The sequence below is a fragment of the Diabrotica virgifera genome, chromosome 4 (assembly GCF_917563875.1).
Source record: "Diabrotica virgifera virgifera chromosome 4, PGI_DIABVI_V3a".
In the NCBI taxonomy this organism is placed as follows: Eukaryota; Metazoa; Arthropoda; class Insecta; order Coleoptera; family Chrysomelidae; genus Diabrotica; species Diabrotica virgifera.
Genome location: NC_065446.1, coordinates 103,725,892 through 103,746,957, shown reverse-complemented (window position 1 = coordinate 103,746,957; position 21,066 = coordinate 103,725,892). Strand labels below are relative to the sequence as shown.

The 21,066-nt window shown below is 32.5% G+C and overlaps 1 protein-coding gene across 2 annotated transcripts in view; it reads left to right on the top strand.

The window, feature by feature from the left end:
- LOC114326709 (protein-tyrosine sulfotransferase) overlaps nt 1–21,066 on the top strand; it is a 921,489-nt gene that overhangs the window by 444,307 nt on the left and 456,116 nt on the right. For both annotated transcript variants that reach the window (XM_050648297.1, XM_050648296.1), the window contains exon 2: nt 2,024–2,136. The gene's annotated coding sequence lies outside the window, so the exon portion shown is untranslated. The remainder of the gene's footprint in view (nt 1–2,023; nt 2,137–21,066) is intronic.

Here is a 21,066-nt window from a genome sequence, read left to right as displayed (position 1 = left end):
TATAAGATCTTATATAATATTAATATAGGTATGCAAAGTCCACAGATAGTGTGCTACTTTTTTTATAAACAAAATGGCGCCGACAAATCGTATTTTTTCCAATTATTGCTCTATAACTCCGAATTTTAACTTTACACCAAAAATACTCAAAAAAAAATTCACCCCAATTTAATTCTACATAGAGGCATGTTTTTCCCGATTTTCTCCGACGAAAATTTTTCTCGGAAAATGTGGGTTTTCCCAACAAAATCTCGAATTTTCAAATAAATTTTTTGGGCCAGTAATTATTTATCAATAATTATATAGCTTGGTGAAATAAAAGCTTTCTTGGTATAGATTATAAATTCAGAAGCCGGTTAAAATGAAACGAATATTTTAGCAACAATTCAATTGTTAATTAACAATTTACAGTCGCAATAACAACCAAAATAATCATGAGACATTGATCAAACTTAGAAAGATTATAAAGGTGTGATGCCTATTTAATATTTTGTCGACAAAATATAAATTTTTCATTTTTTTGTATAATCTTAAAATGTTATAAAAATGTAAAAAAAATTGTTATAAACAAATTAACATTTCATAGAAATTGTTTATTATATTCTAATTTTAAAAAATACTTAAAATGCGTATTTCATAGGTCTTGAAAACGAATGCTTTAAAAAAAATTTCCAACCATTTGCAAAAAAGTTAGGAAACAGCAAAATAAATATACGATATCTCCATTGTTTATAATTTGTTTTAATTGTTTCAAAGCTTAAAAGTGAGTCTATGGTACAATCTAATTACTCACAAAGAATGTCAAAAATTAGTGCAATGGTTATATTTTAATCAAAGATTAAAAATACTTTTTTTGTAATTTTTAGCGCGAAAGTAGGCTTGATACAGAGCCGGAGATAAAATGTTCACTCGAAGCGACTGACACGCTTAAACTCGCGCGAGTTGTGTATGTGGGCGGGTAGCTACGGTACTGTATTATTCTACTTTCGCGCGTGTAAATTACAAAAGAATATATTTATAATCTTTAATTAAAATATAACCATTAAGCTGATAATCGATATTGTTTTAAAAATAATTAGCTTGTACTTTAAACTCACTTCTACGCTTTGAAAGAATTAAAAAAAATTATTAACACCGTAGTAATAGTATGTTTACTTTGCTATTTCATAACTTTTTTGCAAATGGTTGTAAAAAAGGTTTAAAGCATTCATTTTCAAGATATTTGAAATGCGCATTTTAGCTATTTTTTAAAATTATAATATAATAAAAACTTTCTGAGAAACGTTAATTTGTTTATAACTATTTTTTTTAAACATTTAAAGATTATGCAGAAAAATAAAAAATTTATATTTTGTCGACAAAATGTTAAATCGGCATCTCATCTTTATAAGATTTCAAAGTTTGATCAGTGCATCATAATTATTTTGGTTATTATTGCGACCGTAAATTATTAATTAACAATTGAATTGTTGCTAAAATATTCGTTTAATTTTCACGAGCTTCTGGAACTATAATCTAAACCAAGAAGGCTTTTAAGTCACCAAATTATTTAATTATTGGTAAATAATTACTTATCTAAAACTTTATTTGAAAATTTAAGATTTTGTTGGGAAAACCCGCATTTTCCGAGGAAAATTTTCGTCGGAGCAGATCGGGAAAAACACGTCTCTATGCAGAATTTAATCACGGTGAATTTTTATTTGAGTGTTTTTGTTGTAAAGTTAAAATCTTCGGAGTTCTAGAGCAATAATTAAAAAAAACACGATTCTCGGGCGCCATTTTGTTTATAAAAAAAGTAGCACACTATCTGAGGACTTTGCATACCTATATTACTAATATATAGGATCTTATAATTCGATTCCAGCAATAAAATTGCTGGTAAATAACTTTTCCCAAAAATGGCCTATTCCCCGATAATCAGCCCAGACTACTAGATAAGTTTTAAAATATCCTTTCTTGTATTTCTATTTTGACAAAAATCCCGTAATTGTTGAGCATAAATAATTCCTGATTTTTTTTTCAGAATCTTCAAGAAGACAAGAAAAATCTAGATTCGATCTCTATAGCGGTTTTTGCGGGTGCGCTGCTCCTCTGCTAAGGAGGGCCGTAACTACATTTTCGTAGTTCAATAAAAAGGTAAGGATAGATGATGTTTCCTGCGTGGTCGGAATATTTTGTACTCAGACTTGTTTTAATAAAGAAATTAATAAAGGACCAGTGAGATTTAGAGTATTCAATTACGTTGTTAATCAACGTTTTTCATTTAGAATTTATCGCCCTCACGTAGGTAACTACTTCGTGAAGTAGGCGAGAAGCGTTTGTTAAAAATGTATGTGCCGAGTATGCCGTTAACGCCGAGATTTTCATTAAATTTTCCCAATAATCTGGTTGCCTAGGGCAACACTGTCGTTTACCTAACAAAGCTCCCTTATACCGTCCATACCGGTATATAAACGCGTTACGAAACGATTAATAATTGCTATTTCGGCCCTGTTTGTCTGCTTTAACGGATTAATATAAGGTCATTGGCGCACCTCGTAACGCGTAATGGGAGATATCCCGAGGGAGAATTAGGCACGCCTCAACTATTTGTGTACGTTACTAAGATAATGTTATCCCATTCGGTGATCCTTGACGCATCGGAAATTATGCTTGGTCATCCACTTAGAAGTGGATTATTGTGTTCGTGGTTGTTTTTGTTGTTTGGCCAAATAATGCGTACGGGTCTAAAGTCCCCCTAAGCTGGAATCCAACGGAACGTGGCGTGGCATGCCAAGAGAATTACAAGAAATTAACGCACCGCCTTAAAAATGGGTAATTGTTGATGCCTCGTATGTTCTAAACCTGTTGTCCGATTTGAGAGATTTTTTCAATATGTTATAGCTTTGTTATTTAGCAATATAGCTGTAATAATATTGTTGCTAGACAGGTAAATTGTCATTTGATACCGGGTGTACGAATCAAACTGTGTTTTTTTCCAAAGTTCGCATCACCCTTTAGACTATTCTAGCATTTATAAAATACTGAAATTAAAACCCAACTATAGCCTCAGGTTTTCTTAACATTCTGTTTTTTGATTCATTTGATTATGTTGGATAATGTTCTTCATTGAGTAATAAGATTAAGATAAGATATTTTGATTCATTTGCTTATATTCTTCATAACAACTAGCTATGTTCTTCATTAAACAGGGTGTTTCTAAATAAGTGCGACAAACTTTAAGGGCTAATTCTGCATGAAAAAATAATGACAGTCAGTAGCGGCTAGTCAGGGTCGGCAGTGCCGATCCACACATTTATGGACACATTATAGTTTTTTTTTAATATTTAATTTAATCAGAGTTGATGATATTCATTTCTGTGAAATAAAAAATATCTGTGAGATAATACAGACTAAATTTTATTCATTGTTTTTAAAATAATTCAGTCGATCCGATACGTTAAGTGATCCCTGTGCGTTGTGTGTAAGAGACTTTTCAAATTAATGATACTATAGCCATGCACCCGATTGCGATAGGCCCGCTTCGGCAAGCCGTCCCCAGATTGACGATTTGCTTGTAATAAGAAGCCATGGAATATTAGCCGATAGGCAACCAATTATACATTCCCCGTATTCATTTGAATGGACAGTCCAGCAGATACCAATCTGCCGATCGGTGATCTGCAAACGGCAGCCACCGCAAGACACGTACCTAGCCACGTACCTTGCTAGCGCGCCCGGGATAAAACTATGAAATTGATAGTTTTACGTCGTTTAATTATTGATATTGTAGTTTTTGTAAGTTGTCAGGAATTACCATTTAGTTCGTTAAATCAAGTTAATTTTAGAGAACAAATAAAATTGTTTAACAAATACGATCTGGAATTTTCTAATTTACTTTCTGTTTCGAAGAGATTTGGCGGCGTACCTAAAACAACACAGAATGAAAGAATCAATTAGTAGTTACATTTTGATCCTTTTCGGTAGAAGTAGACGAAACTACTGATAGAGGTAACATGTCATTCACAATTATAAATTGTTCTTCATTGTAAATATTTATGAGAGGTCTCTAGGTTTTCAGACGTGAGTAGACGCCATAAGACAGAATATATTTTTGGTGTTTTAAAGAACAGATTCAAATTTTTGATATCAAAAATAAATTGGTAAGGCAAACTTATGACTGCGCTGCCTTGATATCCGGTGAATTGTATGGTCTCCAGTCAAAAGTTAAAACTATTACACCCCCGCTTTATTTACTCACTGTCATAAGTCATTTACCTGTTTGACGATTCAAAATTTAAAAGTTACGTTAAGAATTTTCAAAATATCTTCATTAAAAATTTTGCATCATTCTTTAATCAAATAAAATAAGAAAATTAAATTTTATATGCTGATTCAAAAATTTTCGGAAGATGGGATAAGTTACAAAATATGTATAATTTTATATACTTCAATTCATTAGGTACAACAAACTGTTCCTGAAATTAATCAATTATTGTTCTCAAATGTGGGTAAATTCTGCCTCAAATGAACGGGATTTCTCTTGTCTCAAAAGAGTCAAAACATATTGTCGATACACCATGAAACAAGAGAGAATGTCAAGCTTGTCTCAAATGTCAATAGAAAAAAACTTTTAAAATCTCTCCAAAACAATAATAAATTTTAAAATTACGTTATAACCCATTTTGATACTTCGAAACAACATAGACTAGAGTTAATTTATAAACAGGTTTAGGTTCTAAATTAATAGGAAAAAACAAAAGAAAAAACAAAAATAAATAAAAATAAACAAAAACCAAAAATCTCCTATGAAATTGAAGCCTTTTAATTAGATGACATACCTATCTGAGGAGACAAAACATTGCCGACCCTGTCCCTAAAGCCACGAGCCGCCACTGATGACAGTTTGCTTTATAAACATATGCCCGCAAATGCTTCGTTTCCGAGATACGAGATGTTGAAATTTTTCTTACAAACTGACAATTTATTTATTTGTTGACGATATGCAAATGAAATTTGGTTGGTTTTAAGAGGTAGTTATTGCGCATTTTTACATATAATTAAGAATTTTAGATTCACCATTGGCGTACCTACGGGTAATATAACCCGCATGCGCGCCAATGGACAATATAAAATTCGTAATTAAATGTCAAAAAATGCGCGATAACTATCTTTTAAAAGTTACCAAATTTTATTTGTATATCTCAACCGGTTTTGAGCAATCAATAAATCGACAGTTTGTAAGAAACATTTCAACATTCCGTATCTCGGAAACGAAGCATTTGCGGACATATGTTTATAAAGCAAACTGTCATTATTTTTTCGTGCCCCTTAAAGTTTGTCGCACTTATTTAGAAACACCCTGTATTAATGAAGAACATGGCTATAAATAGTTGTTAAAGTACCTAACTTTTTTATTAATCAACATAAGCGAGTGAATAAAAAAAACAGAATGTTAAGAAAACCTGAGGCTATAGTTGGGTTTTAATTTCAGTATTTTATAAATGATATGCCCTGCTACAAGCCATCCTGCAAGGAAAAATATTTGGAAAGCGAGGTCCAGGAAGAAGAAGAACATCTTGGTTAAAGAACCTCAGAACCTGGTTCAACACAACATCTGTGCAGCTTTTCCGCGTTGCTGCAGATAAAGTGAAGATTGTCATGATTATCGCCAAAATTCGTTACGGATAGGCACTTTAAGAAGAAGAATTTTATAAATGCTAGAATATTCCACATGGTGTGGTGAACTTTGAGAAAAAACACAGTTTGATTAGTACAGCCGGTATAGGGCTTTTCATTCACAGTCATTTGTTTCGAGCTTCTGTCATGTGTCACATAATATTAATATATCTACGACACGCGTCTTTGGTATATACCATTGACATATACAATAATACACACCAAAGACGTATGACGTAGATATATTAATATTATGTGGCACATGACAGAAGCTCGAAACAAATGACAATCGATGAAAAGCCCTATACAATGACAATTTGCCTGTCTAGCAACAATATTATTATAGCGATATTGTTAAAGAATAAGGCTACAAAATATTAAAAAACATGAGTTTAAATAAAACAATAGTGATGACAAATCAAAATATCACAATCGACATAGATGGAAGTGAAATCGAAAGTGTCGAAAAGTATATAGACCTAGGTCACACGATCAAACTATTCAAACAGAATCAAACGGCAGAGATAACTAGAAGAATCAGAATGACTTAGGCAGCAGTAGGAAGACTCAGTGTAGTGTTGACAAACAAAAAGATACCTACCAATAAATCTAAAGAAAAGGGTATTAAACAGTTTTATTCTACCAGTTATGACTTATGGAATGGAGACCATGACACTTACAGAGGTATCAGCCAATAGATTGAGAACGGCACAGAGGGCAATCGAACGAGCTATGTTAGGAGTATCTCTGAGGGAACATATACGAAATGAGGAAGTGCGAAGAAGGACGAAGGTGGAAAATGTAATTGGAAGAATTGCGCAAATGAAATGGAACTGTCGTAGTCAGTGGCGTAGCGTAGTGGGGGCGGAAGGGGCGGCCCGCCCCGGGCGGCACTTTTTAGGGGGCGGCAAAATTTAACAATCAATAACAAAAATATTTTGTAAATATACCTAACAAACAAACAAATAATGAGAACAACAGAGATAAAAGCTGTAAGATCCATAAGAGGTATCACACTCAGAGATAGAATATGAAACGAAGCCACATTGAGAGAGCTAGGCGTTCAAGATGTAGTGAGATGGACCCTGAACGTATGGCGCAATGGGCGAAGACACATAAGCCCTACACCAAGCGACCCATAGGAAGACCCAAAAAACGATGGTACGAGAGCTGGAGCTCCAGATCGCAGCAGAGACTGTAACAGAAGAAACAGGACATAGTCCTATTACAAGAAGAAGAAGATTTTGTAAATATTTGAACCATTTTATATTTTTATCGCAACTACAAATTCGGACCGATTGAAAGGAGCACGGAATTTTGAATTACTTATTTTGTGACGAATTCGGGGAATTCCTTTTCTTTGAATGATAATATTTTGTAGCGACTGGCAACAATGCCTATACTGACTTGTAGGAATAAGGGAACAATTTACAAACAAGGGGACTTGACATAAGATTGTGCGCTCAGAAAGTAAATGCTTTGCATATGATATTGACAGAGAAAAGAGAGGAATGGGCAAATAGAGCTATAGGTTATGCAAAAAAATATGTGTGAAGAACTTGGAATTTCCATAAAACCACGGAGGGGCATAACAAGAAAACATATTTTTGATAACGAAACTAGAGATGCTAACTTGTCTTGTGAAAATGAGTTGAGACGAAAGCTGTTTTCTTCGTTAGATAGGGTTATTGTAGAAATTCGTGAGCATTTTCAACAGCTACAGAATTTAACAGATATGTAAGTTTGCTTATCTAACGCCGGCTATATTATTAGGTCCAGACAACACTGAATGTAATCTAGACTACGCATCTGATGAAATTGACGAGCAGGATTTCAAGCTGGAAAGACTTCGACTGCTGACTTCGTTGCTGCTACATGAAACGAAAATAAATTGATTAATGCAGATTAACTTAAATTATTTAAATGTATTGTTAAATCCAAGCTGGAAGATACTCTGCCCAATATTTTAATAATATTCCGAATATTTTTCACAGTTTTTATAAGCAATATCAGCTGTTAGAGAAGTTTTTCAAAATTGAAATTGATTAAAAATTATTTAAGATCGACAATGAGTACTTTAAGACTAACTAATTTGGCTATTCTGTCTGTTGAGCAAGAGGTATGTGATGCGATAAACATTGACGGTGCAATAAAAGACTTTTGCTCTTAAAAAAAGTAGACCTATAAATTCTGAGTTGAAGACGGAAGTTTTGTTTTTAATTCTAACAAATACGCATATTCCTTTTTAATAAAAATATAACATTATAGTATCGTTCTAGTTCTAATTAAAAATTGATTTTATTTAATGTTGTCGATCGTCAAGGTGTACCTAATCTAAAGTAATAGGTATCTAAGTTATATCAATGTATCTAATTGGTTAAAGTAAAAGAATTTTTGTATTAATAAACGTGATTGTAAAACTTAGATAAACTTTTTTATTGAAAAGTTAACCTGTATAATGCAAAATAATGATGACTGTGCTCGCCGAAAAGTTCTCTATAATTTAATGTATTTAATGTATAGTAGGTATACATTAAATTAAAATACCTAAATAAGAGGGCGGCAAAATTGTCTTCCGCCCCGGGCAGCCGACACTCACGCTACGCCACTGTGTCGTAGTAGAAGAAGACCACAAAAACGATGGCTAGACGACATTAAAGCCAAAGTAGGGAGATACTGGCACCAAACAGCACAAAACAGAGAAGCGTGTAGAGCTCATCGGGAGGCCTTTATCCAGGAGTGGATGCAAACAGGCTGAAGAAAAGAAGAAGATATTAAAACAATCACTTAAATCGGATAACAGGTTTAGGAAATTCGAGACATCAAAAATGACCTATTTTTAAGGCGGGTTACTTTCTTGGAGTAGTGTAGAAAATATGTAATAGAAAAAGATAAAAACTAAAGACGGGAATCAACGTAACGTGAAATAGCGTTATTCCCCTCAAAATTTGTGATTTATGATCCTTGGATTAGGACCTAACCCTCTATTTATGGCCGGCGTGTTCAAATAATAGCCCAGTAAATGAATGGGAAATTCGGCGATACCGTGTAATTTTCAGGGGCAACTCCGAATTGCATGAAAATTTGAATTTAGGTTCTACTTTACCCTCCACTTCAAAGTTGAAATTGTGCCGTTGGTTGCTTTTACTTGGGGGGTGACAGGGTGACAGTCACCCCTTCTGGGGGGTGAAAAAACATACGTTCAAGATAAGACCAGAAATGGATAAATTGACTGATTTTAAGCAACTTTTGTTCTATAGAGTTTTTTACGTAAGTCAATACTTTTCGAGTTATTTGACATTAAAAATGTTGATTTTTCGACAAAAAAACTACGTTTTCAGACAGTTTTTCGCAAATAACTCAAAAAGTAAATATTTTATCGAAACAAATATCCTTAGCAAAAGTGTAGCTTATAAAAAACCCAAAAAAAATGGTGTATCAGTAAAGTCTACGAATCAAATAAAAATAAAGTTGTAGCTCATGAAAAATACGTTCTTATTCGTCTAATTCCAAATCGAATATTTCAAGGTGAAATCACCGAAAAATTAAGCACTTTTCGGGAAAACCCATTTAAACTTTTTTAAAGTGTTTATAAAAAGCTTTGTTTTAATTGTTAACAAAAGTTTTAGCATTAAAAATAAGCGAGTTACGCTCAATATAATGTTGGCCCTCTTTTTTTTGTAAAAAATCATGAAAATCTCGCCGTGTTTAGCTCCCCAAATGAAATTAATCGCTACTGCTTTACAAACAATTTACTTACCTATCTATTTTTTATACGATCTGTCCGTCTCACCGGTTTAAAGTGTTTATTTTTGAAAGGGTTATAATTGAGAAAGCTTAAATGGGTGTATGCAAATTTTGAACAGCCATATCTTAACCAATTTTTGCCTTACGGAGAAACAAAATGAAACTAGCATATCTATAATAGCAAAACCTACATTTTTTTATTCTTTAAGATTTTTCTGATCACTAATACTTTTTAAGTTATTTTGAAAAAATGAAATTTTTCAAAAATTTTTAGAAAAATTTTTTTTAATATAAAACCAAATGTTTTCAAAAATAATCACTTCAAACCAATCAAACTTACAGATCATATAAACAATACACATACAGTTAAAATAGGTGGTAAAGCCAAACGATTAATTTCATTTAGGGTGCTAAATAGAGGAAGGTTTTCACGATTTCTTTTTACCAAAAAAAAGGGGCCAACTTTTTTTTTTCAGTGTAACTCGTTTATTTTTGATGCTGTAAACTTTTATAAAAAACAAATGATAAGCTTTTTCCGATACTTTAAAAATGTTAATAAGGTTTTCCCGAAAAACGCTTCTTTCTTCGGTGATTTCGCGTTGAATTATTCGATTTGGAATTAGACGAATAAGAACGTATTTTTCATGAGCTACAACTTTGCTTCTACTCAATTTGTAGACTTTACTGGTACACCATTTTATTCGTTTTTTTTAAAGGTTACACTTTTGCTACAATATTTTTTTCGATAAAATATTTACTTTTTGAGTTATTTGGGAAAAACTGTCTGAAAACGTAGTTTTTTTGTCGAAAAATCAACATTTTAAATCGCGAATAACTCGAAAAGTATTGACTTAAAACACGCGTTTTTCACCCCCGAGAAGGGGTAAATGTCACCCCCCCCCCCCCAAGTAAAAGCAACCGACGGCACAAATTCAACTTTGAAGTGGAGGGTAAGTAGATCCTAAATCCAAATTTTCATGCAATTCGGAGTTGCCCCTTCAAAATTACACTCCAAAACGGTCATTTATTGGGCTATAAAGTCAGAAGCTGATATAGAGCCTTCCAACTCGGCTAGGACTGGTATTGTACCCTCGGAGATCGCTGGGAAAATTTTCACTCAAAATAACACAATTCAGTTTTATCAAACACTGTGTTAATGTTGATAGTAACATATCTCTTTTAAGATAAACAGAACTGTAATTTAGCCCAGACAAATTAATATATTTTTTTGCCAACAAAAATGAGATTTTTCAACCAAATAAGGTTTCAAATATGATGTGCAAAATAATTTTTAATTGGGTTCTGCTAATGAGCTTGTTTTTTTTGTCATTAAAGTAGAAAAAACTTTAAATTGCACTCATTAAATCATTATCGTCTTAATTATTTTAACTGTACTAATATCCATCCACTAATTCGGAATGATTAATGGGTTGTTAAAATATTTTATCTGTAGCGGCTTCTGGAATGTCTTAAAAATATCGAATTTCATTGATATGCGCATATCCCACCGATCTTCGCTTCGATCATACGGTCGTGCCGTGATAATTTTACTATGGAGTGGTCTAACGACCACTTACTTAACCAACTTACTAACATTTCTACCGCCAACATTGGTGGTGTACCCTTGATACTCGAGGGGACAAGCTTCATTGAAATGATCCGCCCAAATTTAATAAAAAGTAAATATTTATTAATTACACAGTAACGAGGCGCGCCAACTGTGCTCTCTTTTCTTTTCACTATTATCTATTTTCTCTCTCTCTCTCTCTCTCTCTCTCTCTCTCTCTCTCTCTCTCTCTCTCTCTCTCTCTCTCTGTGCCGACGTGAACTGGCGAAGAGTTTCACGACAGGTTATATGGGATTCCGTCTTTACATCACGTATGTACCGGGTGTCCCAATAAGAATGGCTCTCGGCCATATCTCAGGAACCGTTTATAGTACAGCTTTGGAAAAAAAAATTTTATAACAAAAGTTGCCTCGAGAAAAGTCTGGAAATTATTTTCATATTTGTAAGTCCACCGCTAGAGGGCGTAATTTAATATCAAAAATTTAAAAATCAAAATTTTACAAAATTTACATAATGAAAGGGCACTAAAAATCCAATCATAGTATTCTTCGCAAAATTCTGCGAATATTTGATTTCACAAGTGTAACTCTACCTTTGCAAATAAGAGGTGGGGGTGAGTGGGAACCTTGTTATGAAAAATGGCTGTAAGTCCGGTTCTGCTTAATCGATTTTTGCAAACGTGGTCTCGTTGAAAACATATGTTTTTCGTTAATGTAAGAGCTATAATTACGAAACAGCCTAGTAAGTAATATGCCAGCTAGGGGGCGCTATTTTATGTTTTTCAGAAATCTAGTTTTCTTTGGAAAATATTAAATACAAGTATGCACTTTTAACCCTGTATTGCAAAATTAGACCAAATTATCAACAGAATATCGAAAACCGCATGTCGATACCTTTTTTCTATCCCGAGATATCTTAAGAAACGTATAAATTGTAAACAAACTGATAATGTCACCGGTAAACGAAGTTAAGGAAATCAAAGTGAAATAGGTAGTGTGCTATGGAAACAAATTAGAGCGGGACACTTGCGGAGTGTCGGCAGAAGTGAATATTTCTCATAGATTCAATTATATTCGGTTCGATTCAATTCGATTCCATTTAATTGGATTTAATTTTATTTATTATAATTATGCTTATAATTTAATATATTTAAAATATACCCAATTTAATACATAATATATATGGTTTGTCAAACGTAGAAAAGAGTTTGAAAATGTTACAATCGCCGAAATTTTTAAACTTTTTGCTACGTTTGACAAGTTGTACTAGTGATTTTACCCATTAATTTTAGAATTTCAAAATTTTCAAAAGTTTTACTTCAAATTTGATAGTGAATTTAATTATTATTATATAAAATGAATAGGATGTTTAAAAATACAATTTGAGGATAAGTAGGTTAAAAGGAATAATGTAATCAACAAATTTAAAAAAGTCACTTTTGTATAACGGCCTCCCCTTTAATGAGAGTATCTAAAAATAAATGAACTCTTCCATGCATTATTTACGATTAAAATTTACACGAAGTATTTGCTATACTTCATCAGTAATTAAATTTTTAAATTAAAAAAATCGGTTACATTATTAAGAAAAATAATAATTTAAAGCTTTATGTATCTTTATATCTTATTAATCCTAATTTTAACGGGTAAAATCACTAGTATATAATATTATGTATTAAATTAGGTATATATTATATATTTATATTAAATTATAGATATAATATATATTAAATAAAATTAAATCTAATCGAATGGAATCTAATTGAATCAAACGAATATAATCGAATCTATAATAAGTATTCACTTCTGTCGGCATTCCGCAAGTCTCACGCTTTAATTTTTTTCCACAGCACACTACTTGTTTCCACTTTGATTTCCGTAACTTCGTTTACAGGAGACATCATCAGTTATGTTTAAAAATTAAAACGTTTTTTAAGATATCTCGAGATAGAAAAAAGGTATCGACATGCGGTTTTCGATATTCTGTTGATAATTTGGTCTAATTTTGTAATACAGGGTTAAAAGTGCATACTTGTATTTAATATTTTCCAAAGAAAACTAGATTTCTGAAAACATAAAATAGCGCCCCCTAGCTGGCATATTACTTATTAGGCTGTTTCGTAATTATAACTCTTACATTAATGAAAAAGATCTGTTTTCAACGAGACCAAGCTTGCTAAAATCGATTAAGCAGAACCGGACTTACAGCCATTTTTCATAACAAGGTTCCCACTCACCCCCACCTCTTATTTGCAAAGGTAGAGTTACACTGGTGAAATCAAATATTCGCAGAATTTTGCGAAGAATACGATGATTGGATTTTCAGTGCCCTTTCATTATGTAAATTTTGTAAAATTTTGATTTTTAAATTTTTGACATTCAATTACGCCCTCTAGCGGTGGACTTACAAATATGAAAATAATTTCCAGGCTTTTCTCGAGGTAACTTTTGTTATAAAACTTTTTTTCCCAAAGCTGTACTATAAACGGTTCCTGAGATATGGCCGAGAGCCATTCTTATTGGGACACCCGGTACATAAAGGCGTACAAAACAGTTTTGCTCTTAACAAAATAACAAATTGGTGTCATATTTGACAGAAAACCACAAATTATGCTATAACTTACAAATTATGCTATAAATTTGCCTATTGATAGATATTCGAAATATGCTAATGAATTTCATTTAGAAATATTTGATTTGTGTGAGAGAAAATTCAGGGCTCATTTTAAGAGAATTGATACTTTAGTTTAGTATATACATAAATAGGGAACTTGCACATTTTTTTTTGTTGCATAATAATGTTCAGTTTTGTTTAAAAATGAGATTTCTAAAATTTCACGCTTCAAAAACTCGTAATAACTTAGAAATACATATTTAAAGTCTTCTGCGGTATAAAATAGTTCCATACGACCCGTGACGTCACATAGTTTTACTCTGATTCTGGCTTTGGTTTAGAACTAGAACCTAGCCACGTAATTGTATAACTTATCACTAAGTCAGGGGAGTAATGTGTAGTGTGTGTGTTGAGTAAGTGTCTTGTTACTTTGCAAAATCGACGTCATTGTCTTTGCAAAGAGACGCTAATTGTTTCCGAACGTCTGCGGTCCCTCCGGTGAGTACCGATCCCACAAGGACAGAAACTATTTTTCATTTATTAATTTATAATAAATGAAAAATTTCTGACCCTGGTAGGATTCGAACTCCCGACCTTTCTTTTACATTAGTTATTATTATGGTTATATTTCGCTGTGTCTAGGTACACTCTAACGTGTACGCAAATAAAAAAGTTAGGTACACGCGAATTAAACTTGATCAAGCCAGTGACTTCATTATTTAACGTGCGCAGTGACTGTATATTTTGGTACATGCTATTTTGATATGTTTAGTGTTTGTTTGATAGAAAAATACTTGTTAAGGGAAGGGAAGCAGAACTATTTAGATGTTTCAAACTTAATTGTAATAAATCAATGTATATATAAAAGTATATATTTAGGTTAGCAAAATAAATATATGTATTTAGTTGATATGACACGTACAAAATATTGCTAAAATAATTTTTATACGTAAGTTAATTATTATAATCAACTATTCTAAATGGGAAATAAGCCACAATTTAACTAAAAAAATGATTTTATTAACGTTTCGACGTCCAAATCGGATGTCATTGTCAAAATACAAAAATTAGTCAGATTAAATCAATTATTAGAAAAAAATTTTACTAAGCAACACCATTTTTGTTTAATTTAATAATATTTTGTATTTTGAGAACGACGTCCGATTTAGACTTCGAAACGTTAATAAAATCATTTTTTGGTTAAATTGTGGCTTAGTTCCCATTTAGAATAGTTGATTACAAAAATGCCACAAGGATAATAGCTTCAGAACAAGTTAATTAATATTGTGAAAGCTTTAGGACTTTAGGTCTTCTTTTTATTTTAATCTTTTACGGTAATACATACTATTTCATTTATAACTAAAAAAATATATATTAATTTATAGTCTCTTATCTTTTTCGTACTGTTTTAAAATGTTCTTAAACTCATTAAAAGAACTAAATAATTGTCCACACTCCGTAGTTAATTTAAAAACAAACACTAAACAAATAAAAAATAAGAAATCACTGACACTCTAACTTTTTTATTTGCGTACACGGTAACGTATACCTAGACACAACCTTATATTTAGGTATATTCTTCTTCTCCTTCTTTAGTTTATTGGCCTCCACCTACTTGGGTATTTGGCAAGCTCATCGTCGTGGAATAAGTCAAAAATATTTATATTCTAATGACATTTATCGTATGTCATTGTAATAATATATACCAGTTTGTTAAAATTGTAGTTTTATACTGTTTTTGAAGGAAAGGAACGAAGGTTTACTATTGAAAATAAAACCATTTTGTAAAAGTACGAATTTTTCTATGAATAGTTCAAACGATCAAAAACACTTGTAACGTCACATAAATGTATTTTCTACTGACGTTTATAACGTCTAATTTAAAATTCTGTTTACTTTATTTAGTTCAAAAAGCCACTGCGCATCCGCTAGGAAAAATATTCTAATTCGGATTTTTTGCACAATCTTACTCAAAAAGGACCCCTTTTAACAAATTTGCATGTTGCCAGGACCAATTGTTGGTCAAAAATTTTTTAAACGTTTTTTTTTGTTTTTTTACTAAAATTATTTTTTTTGCATAAACCAAATTTTTTTAGGTTTTTTGGATTATTCCAAACAGAAAAGGTCTTTAGTGACTTTTCTCTAAAGTTGATAGTTTTTGACATATAAGCGATTAAAAATTGCGAAATCGGCCATTTTTAACCCTAAAAAACTATGTGAAAAACTGAAAATTTGAATGTTGCTAAGGTAGGTAGATATTCTTTAAACATCGATTGATGAAATCACGAAGAGTTTTTTGCAATACAATATCAAAAACCCCTGTGTTTTTTAATTGTCAATCAAGCGTTCGCGACACTATTTTCCACCGTTGCATGTGTATACAGTAGGGTGCAAATGAAAGGAATACATTCGTTATTTCGTAAACAGGTGGCTTTAAGGAAAAATCCCAAAACAGGTCGGTTTTTATTTTTAAGTTATGATATTGTGGCATATATAGTATACTAGTGACGTCATCCATCTGGGCGTGATGACGTAATCGATGATTTTTTTAAATGAGAATACAGGTCGTGTGCTGGCTCATTTGAAAGCTTCTTTAATTCTCTATTCAGTAATATAAACATGTATATAATTATTTATACAGGGTGTCCAAAAAAATTTTTATTAAATTAAATCATTTGGCAAATTGACAAAAAAATTTAATTATTGGACACCCTGTAAAAAAAATTATATAAATGTTTATATTACTGAATAGAGAATTGAAGAACCTTTCAAATGAGCTGGCACACGATCCCTATTCTCATTTAAAAAAATCATCGATTACATCATCACGCCCAGATGGATGACGTCACTAGTATACCATATATGTCACAATATCATAACTTAAAAATAAAAATCGACCTGTTTCGGGATTTTTCCTTAAAGTAGCCGGTTTACGAAATAACGAATTTATTCCTTTCATTTGCACCATACGGTCGGTGGAAAATAGTGTCGCGCACGCTTGATTAGCAATTAAAAAACAAAGGAGTTTTGAATATTGTATTGGAAAAAAATCTTCGGGATTTCATCAATCGATGTTTAAAGAATACCTATCTACCTTGACAACATTCAAATTTTCAGTTTTTCACATAGTTTTTGAGGCTTAAAAATGGCCGATTTCGCAATTTTTCAATTTTTAATCGCTTATATGTCAAAAACTATCAACTTTAGAGAAAAGTCACTAAAGACCTTTTCTGTTTGGAATGATCCAAAAAACCCAAAAAAATTTTGTTCCATGCAAAAAAAATAATTTTAGGAAAAAAACAAAAAAAAAAACGTTTAAAAAATTTTTGACCAACTTTTGGTCCTGGCAACATGCAAATTTGTTAAAAGGTCCTTTTTGAGTAAGATTGTGCAAAAAATCCGAATTAGAATATTTTTCCTAGCGGATGCGCAGTGGCTTTCTGGACTAATTGGAAACATGTAAATGTAAAACCAAGTGACGTCACGAAGCGTTTTGGACCACCTGTTTTAATTTGAATTTTTAATCGTCTTTAGGGGCCAAACGAAAGACAAACAAAACTTTTTTATCTTTGATACATGTTTTAAATTATGTTGTGTTGTGATTTATAACATTTTTTTCGAATTTAAAAATTTATGCAAGTTCCATATTATAACTATAAATTTAGGGTTGTTATGTTAATTTTTGATGGTTTGAACTTTGTTGTAGGTTGATTTATTTTTGTTATTATTGTTTTTTCTCAATTTATTTGAATACCGTAACTGTTAATGGAGTTTTCTCGTAATGGTAGGGGAGCCCAAGCGGGGATTTTTGCAGTTACTCGAGCGCGTCAGATTATCATATGAGTAGAAATCTGATACCCTGCAGATGTACCTCTACCATATATTGGCTCTTAACACAGGGAAGTTCGTTAAGGGGGCTCAAAAAAATCTTATCCTTAAAAATACTCGAAATTGTCAGATTAAGATATGGTAAGTTAAGTACATGCAAAAGAGTGTATATTTCAAAAATCTGACGATTTGAGCGTAAGGAAATGGGTGAGTCAAAAAGTTTAACAAAAAAAAAAGCGAATATTTCGTGAAATGAACGTCAGATCGAAAATCTAAAAAATACGTCTTCAATATTTTTCAAAAATCTCTCGAATAGTACTAAACATGACCACACGGAGAGGGGTGGGGGGTAAATTTAAAATTTTAAATACAAACCCCGCGATATTTCGCAAAATGAAGATCAGATCGAAAAACTGCAAAATACACTTTCAAAATGTTTTTGAAAAATCTATCGAATGGTACTAAACACGACACCCCACAGAGGTGGGGTGGGGGTTACTTTAAAATCTTAAATGGGACCCCTAAATTTTTATTGCTGATTTGGATTCTTTACTTAAAAATAAGCAACTTTTATTCGAGATCTTTTTTCGAATTATGGATAGATGGCGCTATATTCGGAAAAAACGATTGTTGGAAATGGAAAATTTAATTAAAAAATGGAAAGTTCTCACTAAAATGGAAAATGTTACTTAACTTTTTTTTGGTTTTAGGACCGAATCACAATCCAAAGCGCTCGATTGACTGCACATTTAGCATACTTTGCTCCCCTACCATAATAAATAAATAAATAAATACCTGCTTTGGACTAAGCGTTTACTTAAAATGCTTTGTAAGAGAACGCAGAGCGAATTTTTATCGAGCCAATACTAGATCAATAATAATTATAGATTACTGCTGTTTGGTATATGGGTCATTTAGCATAACTAATTTACGTTACCTTAATAGAATCAAATTTTAAGTTTTGAAAATTGTTAAGGTTCATGATGAAAGGCATTTCAAATCTCATTCTCATTACGCAGTGAATAATTAGACCAGGGCATTTAGCACCAAAAATACCTGAATAAATCGATTTTTAAATGCAGCACCTAGAGACTTGCAACTTTTTGCATTGTGTTCAGGATGACGTTAGGAAAAAATTCTACAATAGAAAAATAGGAAGAAATGCATAATTGCATTTTAAAGTGCATAAAATGAATCCAAAAATGCATAAACATGGCAAAATAAGCATATTAAGCGCAAGATTTTGTTACTCGTGGGTTTTTGGAGTCGCTGAACACGAATACGCCATCAGAACCTACCCCCGGAACACCTGGTATCCAAGGTCACTGCTAAGGCATGTTATCTTCTGGAGTATGGAGGGTTTTTGGGCACCAGGTGCACCGGGGGTCGGTTTTGATGGCATATTCTTGTTCAGCGAAACTTAAAACCGCCCAAGTAATCTGCTTGCATCAATTTTGTGTCGAAAGCCCTCGAAACTCCAGATGACGTACCTTAGCAGTGAACCTGGGCACCAGGTGCTCCGGTGGTCGGTTCTGATGGCGTATTCGTTTTCAGCGACCCCAAAAACCCCCCGAGTAACAAAATCATTTCCACCAATTTTTCTATAGTAGACTTTTTTCTTGATATCATCCTGAACATAATGCAAAAAGTTGCAAGTTTCTTGGTGCTGTCACCTAGACCATTGTTGGTCATCAATATACACTCACCGGCACAAAATTCTGCCACCCAAAATTTTTGATTAAGTTTGATAATATATAACTTTATTATTTGTACTCCGATTTTCAAGATTCTTGCAGCAGTTTGTAGGTACATGTATTGATGTCGTTTTTTATTATTCCGGTAACAAAATATTTTTGCTTAGATGTCATTATACGGGGGTGAATGGAAGCGTTGTATTTTCTCCTAACTTTAAAAAATACTGTGGAAAAATTGGAGGGCTGATTTTGTTTCATACTCCTTTTGTATTATTCTGGAGCTATCACTAAGGTTTTGTTTTTAAATTATCCGAATATCTCTTTTCTTCTAAGAGCTGTAAATAAAAACACTGCTTTGAAGGTTTTTTTAATTAAAAATATTAAACGCACTAAAATTAGCAAAACAAAACAAAATTAACAACAAAACAAAACAATTCAATAGCAGGTATGTCCACCTTTTGCAGCAGCGACTGTTCGCAATCTGTTTGGCATCGAATAAAGATGTGGTATCCTTGCCTATGGAATAGCCCGATATTCCTCTACCAGGTCCATAACTGTATCAAATCGTCTGGATGACGGCGAATAGCTTTTTTTAATCCATCCCCTAAATACTCAATAGGATTGAGATCTTGGCTGCAGGCGGGCCATTCTAATCTTATCAATAAAACCTCTATTTTATGATTCAATAAGTGTTTTTATTTACAAAAATAATAATAATAATATGACAGGACTATGAAACAAAATCAGCTCTTCCATTTTTCCACAGAATGTTTTAAAGTTAGAAGAAAATACAACGCTTCCATTCACCCCTGTATAATGCCATGCAAGCAAAATTTTTGTGTTACAGGAATAATATCAAACGATATCAATACATGTACCTACAAACTGGTACAAGAATTTTGAAAATCGGAGTACAAATAATAAAGTTATAAATTGTCAAATTTAATCAAAAATTTTGGGTGGCGGAATTTTGTGCCGGTGAGTGTATTATAGTTAAAAATTCAATCGAGTTTTCCGTAAATAATTTCATAATACACTATTTAATCGCGTTCCTCTCGTTTGTCCCATCCAATCACTCGCATTGACCGAAGTCGCTGTCATTCGGTTCCCCAGTGACGACGGCGACGGGGTTCATTAAAAATTCTGAGTAAGTATTTGCGCCGGGACGGGATTTAATGCCATTATTGTAAGTAGGCTGTCTGTTCACTTTTTACATCGATTGTATTCAGTTTTAAAAGTCCTGCATTCAAGCCAACATTCAACCATCGTATTTTTTAACCCTTTCAAATATTTCAGAGATATAGTTCAGGAGTGTTTTGTTTAAAATTAAACAAAACTGTAAAACGACAAGGCCTATAAATGCAAAAAGGAATAATTAAATATAAAAAACAGTACAAATACTTTGGGTTAAAGTTTTCAAGTGAGTCTTCTTATACAGTCCGTTTGCATCCACACCTGGACAAAGGCATTTCCCTGAGTTTCCACTCTTCTCTGTTTTGTGCTATTTGGTACCACTTTCTCCCCACTTTTGATTTGATGTCACCTTTTTGCTGTTTTCCTAGACTATGACTGTGTTCGCGTGGTCTCCAATGTACAATGTTTCTCGCCCATCTTTCGTTGTCTTTTCGTACCACATGTCCTAGCCAGCTCCATTTCATTCCATCTTTCCCCTTCGTATATGTTGTATAGGTTCTCTCAGAGGCACTCCTAACATAGCTCGTTCGATGACTTTCTGTGTTGTTTTTAACTTTTTGAACATATCTTTTAATGCAGAAGTAAACAGTTTTGGAGAGATATTGTCTCCCTGTCTAACTCTTTATATTGTTCTGAAGCTGTTTTTTTTTGTGGCATCTTATGCAATTTACTATTTTATTGGGAAATAAACTAAGTTAAAAATGAAATTTATTAACATTTCGACTTCCACTTCCGAAGTGGAAGTGGCTTATTTCGCAATAAAAT